The sequence below is a fragment of the Megalobrama amblycephala genome, linkage group LG5 (genome assembly GCF_018812025.1).
Source record: "Megalobrama amblycephala isolate DHTTF-2021 linkage group LG5, ASM1881202v1, whole genome shotgun sequence".
In the NCBI taxonomy this organism is placed as follows: domain Eukaryota; kingdom Metazoa; phylum Chordata; class Actinopteri; order Cypriniformes; family Xenocyprididae; genus Megalobrama; species Megalobrama amblycephala.
In genome coordinates, this window is record NC_063048.1 from 4,275,597 (window position 1) to 4,294,005 (window position 18,409).

The following is an 18,409-nucleotide window of genomic DNA, read 5'->3' on the forward strand; positions in this document are numbered from 1 at the left end:
AACGTGTCAAAAAGGTTGTTTGAGTTCATAAAGCAGAGTTCATTCATGTGTCCGAATTGAAACACATTTAATCTCAATGTGTTGTACACAGTGGTGTAGTCTAGTTTTTTGTAGTGAGTATACTGTGATTTTTCCCTCCCAGCCTCATACTCACCTATCCCAGAGCGACACCCCATAATCACCACCACAATCATTAATGCATAAAGTAGGCAACTGATCTATAGGCTACACGTAATTGAGACCATTCTGAAAGACTGCTTATGTGTGTTTTATCAACATGTTAATTTATTATAAGCAACACAAGACTTTAACAGCCAGTGACATTTACAGCAGAAGAGACTCTGGACGGATTTTCTGTTTAGTGTCAATCACCATCTAACTCAGACAGTTGAACGCTGCTGCCTGCTGTCTGACCTACGTTTGGAGCTTCGTGGAGTTTATCCTAAATCCTTCTCTTTATTCCTATTCACATAATATAACTTTCTTATTTTTCACTAGATTACCTATTGCATAGTATTACTAAACGGAACGATTTATTACTAGTTATCTACCAGCGTAATCACCTAGTGTTAGCCATAGCCCGCTAGCCTGCTAGCTACCGTCTACTTTCTTTTTTCCTCTAAACCAACCTTCCTTGTCGATTTAATGGCGGATTTATCCGATGTATGTTATTCTGATCTGTCCTCGCCAGATCGGGAAGCTGTGGAGACGTTGCTGCCCGGCATTCATCGATCCACCGCGAGGTACAGCGTCCCGCACATCACCCTTGCCCCAGGCACCGGCAAGCGACTGAGACATCCAGCCAGCGAGTCCCGTGTGCGTTGCAGTTTTTCGGACGGCGTTCATCAAACACACGGTCAGTCATGTCCGACGATTATCATGTGTATTAAACGTAACATGTACAGCTTAGCTCTTTCTGTCAGCAGTGAGACTTACACATGTGATAAATGCAGGGATATTGTCAGGCTGACAGAGAGAATCTCAGAATTAGAGACACGCATCCAAACTTTAATTGAGGATAGTGAGAATGAAAGGGCCTTAGATACTGCTTTGGATGCGACTAGCCTAGTAAACACTGCACATTCGGTTCCGGTTGTAGAAGCCACGCAGCAGGCTAACTGGGTGACTGTGAGGCGGCATAGTGGCAAGAACAAACACCACTCTTCCGTTCCGATTAGAACATCAAACAGGTTCTCCCCACTCAGTGACGCACCCACTGAGAATCCTGTTGAAAGTGCCCTAGTTATTGGCAATTTCTATTACACGGAACGTGAAAATAGAGACACCAGCCACCATAGTCACATGTTTGCCGGGGGCCAGAGCACCTGACATCAAAGCAAATTTAAAAGTGCTGGCTAATGCTAAACGTAAATATTCTAAAATCATTATCCACGTCGGCACAAATGATGTTCGACTTCGCCAGTCGGAGATCACTAAAACTAACATTAAAGAGGTGTGTGAACTCGCAAATTCAATGTCAGCAGAAGTAATTTGTTCTGGCCCTCTTCCTGTTCGTCGGAGTGATGAGATAGTTAGCAGGTTATCATCACTCAATGGCTGGCTGTCTAAGTGGTGTCCGCAGAATAATATAGGTTTCATAGACAATTGGAAAAGCTTTTGGGGCAGACCTGATCTGTTGAAAAGAGATGGTATTCATCCCTCCCGGGATGGTGCTGCTCTTCTATCTAGAAATTTGGCAAATAGTCTTAGAGCTAAACCATGACAAACCAGGGCCCAGATCAGGACGCAGACAAACTGGCTAAACCGACCGTCTGCTAGCCGCCTCACGTCACAGAACTCAGATAATTCACAGCACATAGAAACTCTTTCACCTAGATATTATCACATAGAGACTGTGTCTGTACCTCGAACTAGTAAATACAAAAAACTTCCGAAACCTTTTAAGGGTAAAAATTTAATTGATGTTCAAAAAATGAAAATCACAGATAAATCAGATAAACAAATGATAAAGCTTGGGTTACTGAATATTAGATCTATTTCTTCAAAAGCACTTATTGTAAATGAAATTATCACAGACAATAAACTAGACTTGCTGTGTTTGACAGAAACCTGGCTAAAACCAGACGATTATATTACTTTAAATGAATCTAGTCCTCAAGGTTATGATTATCGACACAATCCTCGACAGAAAGGCAAAGGGGGAGGTGTTGCTGTAATTTATAGTAATATATTCAGAATCATTCAAAAGAATTTCAAATATAATTCCTTTGAAGTGATGGTGCTTTATGTAACATTATGTAAGTTGACATTTGTGCTGGCTACTGTATACAGGCCACCAGGGCACCATACTGACTTTATCAAAGAATTTGCTGATTTTCTATCAGAGTTAGTACTGGCTGCGGAAAAAGTCCTTGTTGTTGGTGATTTTAATATCCATGTAGATAATAATAAAGACGCATTTGGATTGGCATTTGCAGACATTTTAAACTCTATTGGAGTTAGACAACACGTGTCAGGACCCACTCATTGTCGTAATCATACCTTAGATCTAATACTGTCGCATGGAATTGATATTGATGCTGTTGAAATCCTACCGCAGAGCGATGATATATCAGATCATTATTTAGTCTCGTGTATAATACAATTAGCCAAGGCTACAAAACCACCACCCAGCCATAAATATTGTAGAACCATCACGTCTACCACTAAAGATTGCTTTATAAATAATCTCCCCGAGCAGTTTCATCGCCTTAGTATACCTGACAACTTAGAAGAACTCGATGCTGCAACAGAAACTATTGGCTCTCTCTTTTCCAGCACATTAGATGCAGTCGCTCCTTTACGTCTAAAGAAGATTAAGGAAACTAATCCAACGCCGTGGTATGATGAGCACACTCGGGCTCTAAAACGAGCTGTTAGAAAAGCTGAACGTAGTTGGAAGAAAACAAAACTAGAAGTTTTTCGCCTTTCGTGGAAAGAAAAAATGATTAAGTATAGAACGGCTATAAGAAATGCTAGATCTACTTATTTTTCAAATCTCTTAATAGAAAACAAACATAATCCTAGGTATTTATTTGACACAGTGGCTAAATTAACTAGAAACAGAGATTCAACTGCTGACGTTTCCATAGAGCACAGCAGTAATGACTTTATGAACTTCTTTACTTGCAAGATTGATAATATTAGAGAGAAAATTAAAAACATGCAACCGTCTACAGTTTCGCTTCAGACAGTGCACTGTAGTGTCCCTGAGGTAAAACTAGAATCATTCGCTGCTATAGGAGAGGAAGAATTATCTAAACTTATCAAATCATCAAAATCAACGACATGTATGTTAGACCCAATGCCGACTAAACTACTGAAAGAAATGCTTCCAGAGGTCGTAGGTCCACTTCTTGATATAATTAATTCATCGTTAACACTAGGATACGTGCCAAAAACCTTTAAGCAGGCTATTATTAAACCTCTTATTAAAAAACCTCAACTAGATCCGAGAGATTTAGTAAATTACAGGCCAATCTCGAATCTACCTTTTCTGTCAAAGATACTAGAAAAGGCAGTTTCATCACAACTGTGTTCCTTTTTAGAAAGAAATGGAATCTGTGAGGATTTCCAGTCAGGATTTAGACCGTACCATAGTACTGAGACTGCTCTCGTTAGAGTTACAAACGATCTACTCTTATCATCCGATCGTGGCTGTATTTCTCTATTAGTGTTATTAGATCTCAGTGCTGCTTTTGACACTATCGATCACAACATTCTTTTAAAAAGACTTGAAAACTATATTGGCATTAGTGGAATTGCTTTGGCATGGTTCAAATCGTACTTATCTGACCGTTATCAGTCTGTAATAATTAATGAAGAGATGTCGTATCGATCACAGGTTCAGTATGGAGTACCACAAGGCTCAGTACTAGGACCGTTGCTTTTCACTCTGTACATGCTGCCCTTAGGAGAGATAATTAGGAAGCATGGTGTTAGTTTTCACTGCTACGCTGACGATACTCAGCTCTATATTTCCTCGCGCCCTGACGAAACCTACAAATTCACAAAACTAACAGAATGCATAGCTGACATTAAAAACTGGATGACAAGAAATTTCTTATTATTAAATTCAGAAAAAACTGATATCCTAATCTTTGGACCAAAAACTTCCTCACGAAAAAACCTTGAATACTCTCTAACACTTGACGGGTGCTCCATTAAATCTTCGTCCTCAGTTAGGAACTTGGGTGTGCTCTTCGATACCAATCTTTCATTTGAAAGTCATGTTTCTAGTATCTGTAAAACCGCCTTCTTCCATCTAAAAAATATATCTAAATTACGACATATGCTCTCAATGACAAATGCGGAACAGTTGATTCATGCATTCATGACCTCAAGACTAGATTATTGTAACGCTCTACTGGGTGGTTGTTCTGCTCGGCTTTTAAACAGACTACAGTTGGTCCAAAATGCGGCAGCTAGAGTTCTTACTAGAACCAGAAAGTATGACCATATTAGCCCAGTTCTGTCAACATTACATTGGCTCCCTATTAAACATCGTATAGATTTTAAAATCTTGCTACTTACTTATAAAGCACTAAATGGTTTAGCTCCCCAGTACCTAAGTGAGCTCTTAATGCATTATAGTCCTTCACGTTTATTGCGATCTCAGAATTCAGGCCAGTTGATAATACCCAGAATATCAAAATCAACTGAAGGCGGCAGATCCTTTTCCTATTTAGCACCTAAACTCTGGAACAATCTTCCTAGCATTGTTCGGGAAGCAGACACACTCTGTCAGTTTAAATCTAGACTAAAAACACATCTCTTTGCTCTTGCATACACATAACACATTATCAATACATTAACATTTTTCAAATCCGTTAAAGGATTGTTACGCTGCAATAATTAGGTCGGCCGGAACCGAGAACATTTCCTATAACACTAGATATACCTGTACATCAGAATAAGAATGGCATCTACGCTAATATCTGTCTCTCTGCTTATCCCGAGGTTTTCCGGGTGCTGGATCCAGGCCGTATCCAGATCAGATGGAGAACCTGTGTCTGGACCTGACTACAACGCAGCCCAGGAGACAATGGGCCTACAGATCCAGTTCTGGCTGCATATAATTCAGATTTTTAAATCCCCGTATCCGCTTACAAATATATATATATATAATCTATTTTTAATCTCTATAATAAAAATGTATAATTCAGATTTTGATCTCCATATCCATTTACATATATTATATATATCTTCCAAGGGGTTTTTTCCCTCCTAGGACTTTTTTCCCACGCTGGGTTTTCTCCTAGGGGTTTTTTTCCACCCCTGGGAGTCAGCCGACATTGGCTTAATGTAGCACCATCTTGTATATGTTACATATTACCACGCTTGTTTGTACAGCTTATTTTTAACCACTTCCCTTTTTTTTCTGTGCTTCTAATATGTAAAGCTGCTTTGAAACAATTACCAATTGTAAAAGCGCTATATAAATAAATTTGACTTGACTTGACTTGACAGTTAAAATGGCCATAGATGTTATCAATATGGTCCCTGGAGCATAAGTTTTATCAGCTGGCCAGTTTCAATGCACATTTAAGAGTGCAAGTTGCAACTATTATTACACTCTAAAAAATGCTTGGTTAAAAACAACCCAAGTTGGGTTGAAAATGGACAAACCCAGCAATTGGGTTGTTTTAACCCAGCTGCTGGGTAGTTTTATTTAACTCAACTATTGTGTAAAAATTGCTGTATTGCTTGCTTAAAATGAACCCAACATATGTTGGAAATTAACATTTATTAATATTAAATATAATAATTAAATAATAGACATTTATTAAATTGTTTATTAATAAATGTTCACCTTTTGATTGTTATTGTTGCCTCTAGTATGTGTCTGATTTTTAATTTCCAACTTATTTTGGGTTCATTTTAAGCCAGCCATATAGTCATTTTTAAACAATAGTTGGGTTGAATAAAACTACTGTTGTATTATATCAAGAAAATGCAATTACCCTGCCTCCTTGTTAAGGTTTTGGATGTCTGTTGCTACACATTTGGCCAATGTATTAAATATTAGGTATTGCTTACAATATTACTGTTATTTATATTTGTTTGTTTCTAATGTATGTATTATATTGTATGGCCAGAGATGTACAGTTAGATATGTGTGTTATTCTCAGGTAGTTCCCCTCTGGCGAACCCTGTAAGAATTTCTCCAGGATCCTCAGCAGTAGGACATGGCGGAGACGTCTGAAACCAGGTCTTTCACTGGTGTGCTGCCCGCTGGTCAGCCCCTGTGTTAGGCTAGATGCCCATATGTTGTGATTCCCCTCGGGCAATCCCATATGTGTTCTTCCACGGTTCAGCTCCCCAACTGGTCATCTTGTGTCTTACCCATGGCAGAACTCTCTGCCGTCCCTGTGGTGCTGCCTCCACCCTTATTAAGTTGGATCCTCCACAGTGACCATCCATATGTAATACTGCCCTCTGGCCAGTCCATATGTGTATTTCCACACAGTACCTTCCTTTGGGCAGGGTGTGGTCTCCGTAGAGTCCCTTTCCACTTGAATTAGGCATGCTTTCCCAGTGTTATCCAAAAATATGTATGTGGACTGTTGTATTATTTCAAGAAAATGCAAATACCCTGCCTCTTTGTTTAGATTAAGGATGTCTGTTGCTACACATTTGGCCAATGTATTAAATATTAGGCATTGCTTACAATCTTATTATTATTTATTTTTGTTTGTTTCTAAGAAATGTATTATATTGTATGGTCAGAAATGTACAGTTATTGTTAGATATGTGTGTGTGCCTGTCCATGAGAAGGAGGAGCAGAACTGGACTGCAGCACACAGAAGTGTGTGTGGTTCTATGTGTTTGCTCAAGGACACGGAGAACTGAGGTTCTACTCCAAGAACCTTATAAGGACATCAGCCATCTTGGCCGAGTTTACTGGAGTTCAAGGACACAAAAGCCAGACAGCTTGAACCTGCGAGGCCTTGAGAAGTGTCTGGAAACTTTGGGAAAGTTACAACGTATGTCAATCAAGAAGATAACATAACGTCTGCAATAAACAACACGAGTATAAAAGACTGATGAGCTGATTGCCTCTTTGGATACTGATACGTCAGTACCCCCGACGCCTAGAAGCCCAGAGCTGAGGACAAGAAACCCCAAGCTGAAGATGGGAAGCCCAGAGCTGACTACACCTTTGACTCAAGAGTGATTACTGTATTTTATACCTTTAATGATGAAGTTTTATTTGCCTTTACATTTTTGTTTATTATAAAAGAAAAGTAACCAATTAAAAGAAATTTAATTGATAACAAAAGCTGCCTACCCTGATTATATATTTACTTATAGCTTCATTTATAGTGTTTTAAGACTTTGAACAAGAACGTACCACAGAGGAGTCTTCTGACCAAATTGTAAGTAATTTAAAATGCTTATAATTTAGGCCAGACTCGACTTACTTTACCTAACCTGAGAATAATAAATAATAAGGTTAAAAGGTGTTAAGATCAAAATTCACACCGCAAAACAACACAGAAAAGAATATATATCGCTCCGAGAGGCCTTGCTCACCCCAGAAAATAGGAAAGACACAGTCAACATCCTCAGAGCAAGCCTTTTGGTTTAACGCTGTGCATTCCTCTTGTCTTGATTTTGAAAAAGGTCCTTTCTCCAGCTTCTCCTGCAAGGACTCATTGTGCAGTGCTTCTGGGGGACTATATGATGTTGCTGTCTTGGTCCTTTCTAAGTGAAAACATTCTTTCCCAGGCTTTCCTCCATTTGCAGCTATGCTCATGAAATCCATGCATTCCTCCACTTTACAGGCAAAATATTTCCTAACTGAAGACTTTTGCACATGTATAGGTACTCTCAACCCATGGGATTATTTAGTTGTCACATATATTCCATTCATAGAATCGATGCACATCATTGGTTCCTGCCCTCCATGCTGTTGTCTAGGTTCCCTTTCTGAACTGTATCAACATGGGTGGTGTCCTGGCAGGTTTCTTCATCATCTGAGTAATGATCATGATACATGGCATTATGACATTTTCAACATTAGGCTATTTCAGTTACATTGATGTAGTACAACTGTGTAGGATGATTATGTATTATGTGCTGACCTGAGGGTCCTACAGCAACCATCAGACCTGTTGTTGCCACACAACAAAAACAAACAAAAGTAAATGACTGAAGACGAATTAAGCATCTAAAAAAATATAGAGTACAGATTTCACAACTGAAAATAAACTTACCATGTTTTTTTTTTAAGTGATTCTTAAAATCAAAATATCTAAGAATTATTTTGCAATATTTTGAACTGTGCCAGTGGCTCCTTTTCCCACTGTCTCTGTCAGCACAGTGACATGGTATTGAGAACTTCTCTACAAAGAAAGGAAATTATGGATCTTGAATATTAGGCTACAATTAATAAATAAAATTATAATATGGATATTAAAAAATATTACAACATAAATCATTTAAAAAATGCCATGATTTAAAAAAAAAAAATACTTGCCACCAGCACTATAGTGGATGGCACAATTTATGTGCCTTTTGGTTATGTGATCCTTGGATGCTGTAACTGATATTCTGCAGTAACAACAGTCCTGATCTTCAAGACTTAAAGGGTTAGAAGACAATGCTGAATAAAGTTGTAGTTTTTGTTATTTTTGGACCAAAATGTATTTGATGCTTCAAAAAAATTCTAATGACATGATATGGACATGGACAGTATACCATACATACATTTTCAATGGAGGGACAGAAAGCTCTCAGACTAAATCTAAAATATCTTAAACTGTGTTCCGAAGATGAATGAAGGTCTTACGGGTTTGGAACGACATGAGGGTGAGTCATTAATGACATAATTTTCATTTTTGGGTAAACTAACCCTTTAAAAGCCCTTGCTCACTCACAAATTCAAACTTCCTTCCTGAAAATGAAATGTATGAATAACTGGACCAAGGGGAATAGTTTGAGTAAACATATCTATAATGTTTTTTTAATGACAGACCATTATTCTAAAGTAGGGCTGGGCAATATCCTCCTGAGACCCAGAAAAAAAAGAGGTTTTTGAATTTAGTATTTTCTCACGTCATTATATTGTTTAGTGTATAAGAAACAAATTAAAAAATAAAATTTTTGAAAAATTATATTTTATTCATATGTTATGCTATGTCCTCTGTAGTGGACACCAGGACTAAGTTGTTTAAAAAATAATGACATGAAATGACTTGAATAGGCAAAAACAATGGGATTTTTTTTAATCACCAATCAATTTTTAGGCTTCAGGATTGTTTTTAACCAAACTTTGTATAAAGATGATTCTCAACTATGTTATGAAAGATATAATGGAATGAATCGATATACCATACTCTGAAACTGTAGTTTGATGAACTACAAGCTACTTATAAATTAAAGTAGTTAAACTACAGTCAAGCTACTCTTCTGAAAAAGTAGTTAGCTACACTACAAGTTACTAACAAAAAGTAGCTAGCTACATTGAAACTACTTTGATTTTTTTAACTGTTAGTGAAGAATGTTTAAGTAAATGTTTGGGGTTTAAAACAATGCAATGCACTGCAATTATTATTTCAAAGTGTACGGTTTTATTTTGTTGTGTATATCAAAAGATACAATACTCAAATGTAGCCTACATCTCTGACTGTCCAAGTGCAAAACTGCTACAAATGTCACACCAATGCAGGCCCGGTTCTACGCACCTAAGCACCCTCAAACGCAAGCAAAAGCAAGAGCACCCTCAGTTGATACTGTAAGAATATCATATTGCCGAAACAGATTTGGCAAATGCTCCAGTGTGTATTTGTGTTTGCGCTCTGGAGAATTTCAAATGTTTCTATTTACAACATGATTTTGCAGCGGTGAGCAACATAGCCAATCAAAGACACAACTGTTGATCTCTTGAATGCAGTGGCCAATCAGGGATGTTTAAGTTAATTAGAATCACTGGAAGACACGGCCGGAGTTGTTTTTCCAGCACTGAGTTTGCACGCTTATTGTGCAGTGTAGACAGCTATAACTGAGTTATGACTTTTTAGTGATTTTAAAGGAAGCACTCTTTGCACGCTTTATAAAACAGTACATTCAGAATTTTAATACAAGTTTTGTTTTTCATGCTATAAGAGGACCGACGACTAATTGCACTCTGCAGTTTCAGAAGTGATATAAATACAGTACATACAAATGCAGGATTCACGCTCAAAATTACTACCATAACCATAACATGGGACAAAAATATCAAATAATAATAATAATAACAATAAGCAATGCACAGACAAGAAAAATATTTGTTCATTCTCAATATTTTTAAAATTCTATTCCAATTATTTGTAAAATTAATGACTTAAAAAAATCTCACTGTACATTGCTATTCTTGTTATGGTGGAGCCGTTGTTTACACATTACATCTGCACTTTACTATAGCATCCTGACTAATTTCAGGAGCACCCTCAGTGATTCGACTTCTGGTACCGGACCTGCACCCATGAAAGAATAAAATATATGCAACTTAAATTGGACAGAAAAATGCATGTTAAACTCACAGCACATGCAGTGATGAAGCTTTGAGACGCGAAATCATGTGCTTCTTGCACGAACATATTTCTGAAACACGCGCAACCGATTTTATTAGATCAGCCTTTGTTGTGTGATAAGCGCACTAGGCTCGCATTTTTGTTTTCTGATCCAATTGACGGATGCAATGACGCAAAACACAGCCTTAAGGTCATTGCACACTGAGTCCGAAATTCGCATGCGAAACTTTTGCACGTTAAAAAATAAATTCGACCTCATGTTATGTCAAATCGCGTTTGCACACTGTCTCCGAAACTTTCGTCTGTCAAAAAAATATTCGGATCAGGTTTGATTTTCTGCCGTTTTTCGCATCCGTGGCACGCATTTTGAGAGACGTTTTGACAATTCAGAGCCACCGTACGCGAACGCAAAAATCCAGAATGTCCATCTGACAAGTTGATCCATGTCTTCTACAGCACAAAACAGTAGCACTGAATGACAAACAGCGTGAGGAATACAAAGAGACCGAATATAAAGACAGATTGTGCCAGTAGTAAAGCATCAAACTGAGCCACTGACATCCTAAAGTAAACTTTGAAACGCTCGGATAATCCCTAAACTCCTTAATGAGGTGAATTCTCCTTTCTCTCTATGCAATCTCGGGATTGAATGGACCCAATATTTCCTCTTTCTTTTTCTCTTTTTAAGAAGAGAGGAGACAACTAATCGTGCTTACTGCTTGAAGACTTCATTTTGTATTGTTTTGCGATTTTTTCGCAACGCATTCATTAATACGCATCGGACTCAGTGTGCAAGGTCTCTGTGCGTGACGAATTTTTAGGATTGCGAATACGAAAAAACGCATGCGAAAATTTCGGACTCAGTGTGCAAAGGCCTTTAGTGATCTTAGTCTAATCTGTCCCATCATAATGAATCTATCGCGGGTCACCACTGTAATAAAATAGTTCGCATACATTTGATATAGACTGCAATAAAGCAGGACAATCAATTTAAAAAGGCTATTATATTCACCTGTATGTGCTTGAAGTTTTCGACACAGACAGCGTTTTAATCATTTGTTTATAAATTAGGCATAACCTTTACTAATCGATTTGTGTGAAGTGTAAACCCACTCCTGTCCTCACATAATCATCAGGCGATCTCTTCTCGATGAACTGTAAAGCCGCAAGATGCGTGATATAACAATAGATGGCGGTAACGCACAGTTTTAGTTCGTGATCTGAAGACGCTGTGCTGCTTCAGTTCATCGCAGGCTCGTCAGAACGCAAAACGGAAAGTAGCTTGTAGCTTTTGGTCGGGCTACACTGCTACTTGCTGGAAAATGTAGTCAACTACTGGAAAAGCTACACTGTTTTAAAAGTAGCTGAACTATATACAAGCTACTGAAAAATGTAGTTAAACTAGTAGCGCCGCTACATGTACTGCACAGCCCCGGGGATCGGTACAAGGTGGTTCAGTTCATGTGCCACGACACCTCCACAGCTGACCGCTTCTACGCCCTGGAGGGTGAGGACACCACCCAGGGGTCCCGAAGGCCACAAATAGGTCAGCGAAGGGACGGCCAAACCCGACATGCGCTGCCAGCCTCCTTCAGCCCATTGCCCTATGGCAGCCTGTCGGGGGAGCTCGACTCGAAGGGAATCTGCTTCCGTAAGTCCGTCTGGACTAGTGAGCTGGCAGTGGTGGCGGCAAGAGCGCATAAGTGTTTTGCTTTAATATCTGTATGGGTCAGTTGCTTCATTTATTATTTGCTGCTAGAAAGGATTCCCCTTCCGAATCTGCACTTGTCCTATTCTCTACATTGACTATAATTGTATTCTTATTGTACTTGATTAGAATAACAGCCGCGTTTGCAGACTTTATTGGTGTTATTGGTGCAAAGTTTAGTTTCGGTTTTCAGCCATTCACGGGTTTAGGCTTTTGCAGTGCTAATTTGCAAGGTGGGCCTAGCTGTTTTCGATCATGTGTTAATAAGCAGTGTATTTATTGTGTGTGCAAGCTGTCGCAGAAGCGTCACCGGGAGCGTTCAGCCTCCTCGTGTGAAGACCAACTCGGGTAAAGACCTGCGACTCTACCTGCACGACTCCACTGAGCAGCAACACCGGTAGGCACATAGGCTTTTTCCTTCCTTTCACACTTTTCCTTCATCTTCAGCATATGCTTTCAATACATTCCTGTTGTCTCTCGGCAACGCTCCACTAACCCACGTAAAAGGCGGCGCAATCCTTCTAACCTGCGCCCTATTTACTCCTCTGTCTCTGTGGGTCTATGGAATTGTCAGTCAGCAGTTAACAAAGCTGACTTCATTCCAGCCTTTGCTACTAATTCTTCTCTTAATATCTTGGGCTTGACTGAGACCTGGATTCATCCAAAGGACTCAGCAACCCCTGCTGCTCTCTCTAACAACTTCACTTTCTCTAATACCCTTCACCAGTCTGGGAGGGGTGGGGGCACAGGTCTTCTCATTTATTTAAAAAAAAAAAAAAAAAAAAAAAACTTCTTATACCTATCCTTTCACTTCCTCTAATCCCTCTCTATTGTAGCTTATGATACTCTGAGCACTGCCTATAACTTGTATTGTGAGCAGTTCTTGTCTATTTGCCTCGTCATGACCACTCGCTTATTGTATTCCTCACTTGTAAGTCGCTTTGGATAAAAGCGTCTGCCAAATGAATAAATGTAAATGTAAATGTCTTCTCACGGGGGGCTCATTTAACTGTTTGTGCGACGAGTAGGTGTGTTTGCTGACTCTTTGCCTTTCTCATTTTTTTCAGGAGCAACCTAGGCCGTCTAAGCCACGGCAGAAAGTGGGTACGCCCAGGAAGGGGTTCCCACGGGTACAGCTGTCCCCCTTGAAAAGGATGATGCTCCTGAAGGTGGTCAAGCGTCCCAGGAAGCAAACTTTTTTTTTTTTTTAATTGTTATTGTTCTTTTATTGTTCCATTTTTGTTATTGTTATTATTTTGTTCAATAAATGTTTTCAAAGTTCCTACTGTCATGTCTGTTTTGATGCAAAACACATTTCTTATACACATTTAATTTAAAAAAAATGAGGGCAAAATAATACTGACAAAAAAAAAGGAAAAAAAACAACAACAAAAATTAAATTTAAAGTGGGCGGGGCATTTTTGATTAGTGGGCGTTCCTTGTTCATGGACAGGTGATTAGTTGTCATGGTAATTAACAAGTGCTGCTATTGGTTAAAAAAGGGGAGTACAACCTCCAATTTGTGGATACTGATGCTGACTCTTCAAGAAAGGTGAGATAATCTGTAATATTATTCTTAATTCATGCAGTTAAGTGTTATTATAAATGGCATACATACATTTTTCGTCCTCTATCGGTAGTACAGTTGGGGTTAGTTCACCAGTACACACTGCTCATAAAGCTTTATCGCAAGATTCTTATGAATTATAATCCGTATATATATATTTTTCGGCCTAAATCTGAGCATCCAGGTCTGTTATTTAAGGCCATGGTCTCGGAGGGTCATCCTTCTAGTGGGACATTTATCTTTATACATTTGTTTTATTATAAATTGTACGCATGTAAATCTTTCGGCATTGATCGATACAGTATGGGTTACCGGTAGACACCAACGTAATTGTGATGTTTTTATATATATATATATATATATATATATATATATATATATATATATATATATAGACATAGATGAATCTTTCAGCCTTGGAAGGTCACTGCAATAAAACAAGTAAAAACATTTAAAACAGTCATATCTTAGTCTAAACCTAAAGTAATATTGACAAACTATATATAATTTGAAAGCTTGCGGTCTCTAGTTGTTATATTTGTTGTCTGCTTTTCCCAAAAAAAAAAAAACAACTACACACGTACAATAATTTATTAATGTTATAAAATACTTCTTTACAGATCATGTCAAAAAGATACAGCTCCGGTAAGTTTAACTATTCTGTGATCCTAGTTCCTTGTGCCATCACAAAGTGTTAGGAATCGTTTATTACACAGTAATAAATCATTTTGCGTCATACACTGTGTTCAAACTTTTTTTTTTTCATTTTTCTCCTATTAAAATCATCTTTTCATATAGCAGTCAAGTGCCCTATGTGCCCCGCATGGATCGTCAACATCAGCAAACACCCGAGGACAGTCCATGAACTAGAACAGAGAATGCAGAACAGAGAGGCCTCTTGGCCCAGCTTGGCCGCCACAGAGTGAGGCTGGCCAATTTGGTTTGTCCACTCTGCGGCAAGCTGGTGAAATACCCCAAGAGGCACCTGGAAAGAGGCCACAGGGGCATGTCAGTCTTAAAAGTGACTGCTGACTGACTGATCGTGTTTGACCAGTTGTTTTACATTAAACAAACAGCTATTTCATACATTAAAGAATACTGCAATTGTTTTTATAATGTTTAAGGAGTCGTTGCAGGTTAAAGACGGTGAGATCACTGGAGAGGTCGGTGACTGCGGGGAAGCTTCAAATCTTGCGGGATTCAGAGCCGGCCATCCCCCTGGTCTCCGACTTCTCCAAGGCCGAGGCCCCACCCGACGCCCGGCCGGACGTTCAGCTGCTTTGGGTGGCAGGCCTTACCACCTCAGGTGCCAGCCTCACCGACTGCAGTGGCGGAAGAACAAAGGCTGATGCAGATATGGAGTAGGAATTTTTTTTTAGGATGTAAAATGTTTAATTTTTTTTGTTTTTAATATTGTGTTTTTATATTTTATTATAATTGTGTGTTTTAAATTAAAAAAAGTTATTTTAACTGTGTTTTAAATTAAAAAAAATGTTCTTTTAATTGTGTTCTTGTCTTTTTTGGCTGCAAAACAAATTGCATAAATACAGTGTCCGCAGACCCATTATTTGGCGGCCACTAAATAAATGATATCTGGGATGTCTTTGTTTTTTCGACTTCTATTCGTACCAGAAGGTTCCAAATGACTTGAAAGTCAGTGGAATGCATCCGACTGAGTGTGCTTAGTGCAATTAAAGGATTTTAATCCATAGAACTTTATATAAAATAGGAAATATCATCTGAAAACTCTGTGGAACCGGGACCCAGGAACCCATTATTTGGCAGCCACTACATAATTGGGAAGTGGGATGTCTTTGTGTTTTCGGCTCCCGTTCATACCAAAAGGTCCCAAATGATTTGAAAGTTAGTGAAATGCATCCGACCGAGTGCACCAAGCATGGTACCGGTGGTTTTATCCATAAAAAAAATTATATAAAATGTGAAAAAGCATCTATAAACACTTTGTCCGGGAACCCATTTGGCCGCACTACATAATTGGGAAGTGGGATGTCTTTTTGTTTTCGGATCCCGTTCATACCAGAAGGTCCCAAATCACCTTAAACTTAGTGGAATGCATCCAAATGAGTATGCCAAGTATGGTAGCGGTGTTATAAATGATGTCTAGGATTTTGTGTTTTCCGCACCAAGTTGTCCCAATTCCAGGTTATTGAATGGGGTCCAGATAATAGGTTCATGGACATGGTGTTTTTAACCTTTCCTGTTTTTAACCATTTTGATGAAACCTATTTACCTGCACTCAGCAGGCCCCCCCCCCAAGTTAGCAGATACAAGTTTTGTCACAAAATCCACCGTCGCGAACCCATATTCAGTTCAATGAAATGAACTAAACTGGGATCTCCGTTCTTGGCTCAGGAAGGTTCTGCCCCACAAAACTTGCGCTCCTGTCTACGTCTCAGCACCCTCTATCAGAATCCTGAGTTTCAAGAAGATCAGATAAACTTTATTTATATATTATTCTAATAGGGGAGCTGAGACGTAGACAGGAGCACAAGTCCTGACTCTCTAGACCTTTTGGGGCTGAGATTGAAGATCCATTTCAGTTTATTCCATTGACCGATAATGGATTCGTGGACGGTGGAATTTTGCGACGAAACTTGGTGCTACAGACTCGGGGGGGCCTGCCAAGTGCAGTAAAAAAGTTTGTATCAGGACAAGAGCTACAGTTCAACTTGTTGAATGATAATGGTTTAACTGGTTAGTGAACAATTATCCCAGTGGCCCAATAAAGTGATCCCAATGCAACTGCAGTGTTCAACATGGGGCAACAGTTCATTTGCCAACTATAGTGGGTAATTGGACATATAGTGGGTCCGTGGGACGGGGGCGTGGCTTGGGAGTGGTCAGAGAGGGTCGTCGGGTCATTTGCCAATTATAGTGGGTAATCGGACAAATAATGGGTTCGTGGGATGGGGCGTGGCTTGGGAGTGGTCAGGGGGATTCACCTGATCATTTGCCCACTATAGTGGATAATCGGACAAATAATGTGTGAACTGTAGCTTTTTTAGCTCCCCGAGATCAGTTGGACAGGGTGGGGGCCTTTTTAAAAATAAGTTTAAATGCAGACTTCTATCTACTGAGGCTTACTCAATGTTTGATTTTCAGTTAATTATGTTGAATTCTCTTAAATATGTGTGTGGGTGCTAGATGTTTTTCAGTCCTTGTTCTGGTATGGGACCTGAGGAGGTGATTATCCAGTTTAACACTCTGAGGTCTGAAAACGCGCCGACGAGTTTTGCAGGTTTTTTTTCACATTGCAGCAAAACAGACTTAAAATACTCCGTCATTTTTTGTCATAGAGACATAAGTAATATATCAATTGAAACTATAGAATATCTTCTTTTATTTGTATACACTCAGAGTAAAAACACAATGTTGTGCTTTTTGTAAAATAAAGAAAACTAACTGTCACGACCGTCAGTGAGAGTGCCCGAATTAGCCACTTGAGGGCACTCCATCCTGGACTGGTTTCACCCCAAGGACTACATATCCCATCACGCACTCCCCGGACTCATTATCTCATTATCATTGCACTCACCTGTTTGGCATCATTTCATTAGTGTTTGTGTATTTATACTGAGGTGTTTCTGTCTGTGTTTGTGGTTTGTTGTTAATGTCACCCCAGATGTCTGTTCCCAGGTTTTCTTGTTCGGTGGTTTTGTTTCTAGTTTTTTGTTGGACTGCTGTTTTTGGATTTTGACCCCTGCTTGTTAACTGGATTACGCTTTTGGATTTGCCCTAAATAAACCCCTATCGCTGCACTTGGATCTACCTGTTTGCTTTGTGTTCTACCGTGACAGAACGAACCACCAGATAATAGATCCAGCGGCATGGAGTTCCGGATCCCTTTCCCGGTCCACAGTAAGGAGCGGATGGCTCAACTTCGGGCATTGAGGGCCCTACGGCAAGACGGATGGGAGGTAGGCTGCTTTGCCAAGGTCTTTTGGGCGATGGCGGTGGGGCTGAGTTACAATGATGCGGCTTTGAAAGACCTTTTTAATTGCTGCCCCAATGCGAGATGAAGGGGAGATGAAGGGGCTACAGAGTGTAGACTTCTGGAGATTTGCCGCTTATCTCAGCCGTCGGAGAGAACGGGCTTCACAGAGTCATCCTCATACGGGCACGGAGGCCGTCACCAGTGTAGATGTTCCAGCCCATGAATCCGTTTCAGAAGGCACAGGGGAAGTGGGCACTGAGCCTCAGCTTCACCCCGGTAAGGGGAGGAGGAGGAGAAGGAAGAAGGCTTCATTCATCTTTCAAGGCCTGGAGGCCGCTCCAGCCAGTGAGTCCGCTCCAGCCAGTGAGTCCGCTCCAGCCAGTGAGTCCGCTCCAGCCTGTGAGTCCGCTCCAGTCAGTGAGTCCACTCTAGAGCCCGCTCCAGTCAGTGAGTCCACTCCAGAGCCCGTTCCAGTCAGTGAGTCCACTCCAGAGGCCGTTCCAGTCAGTGAGTCCACTTCAGAGCCCGCTCCAGTCGGTGAGTCCACTTCAGAGCCCGCTCCAGTCAGTGAGTCCAGTTTGGGTGAGCCACCGCCTCACCCTCGTAAGCGGAGGAGAAGGAGGAAGAGGGCTTCCTCCGATCTGCAAGACCCTCCGACC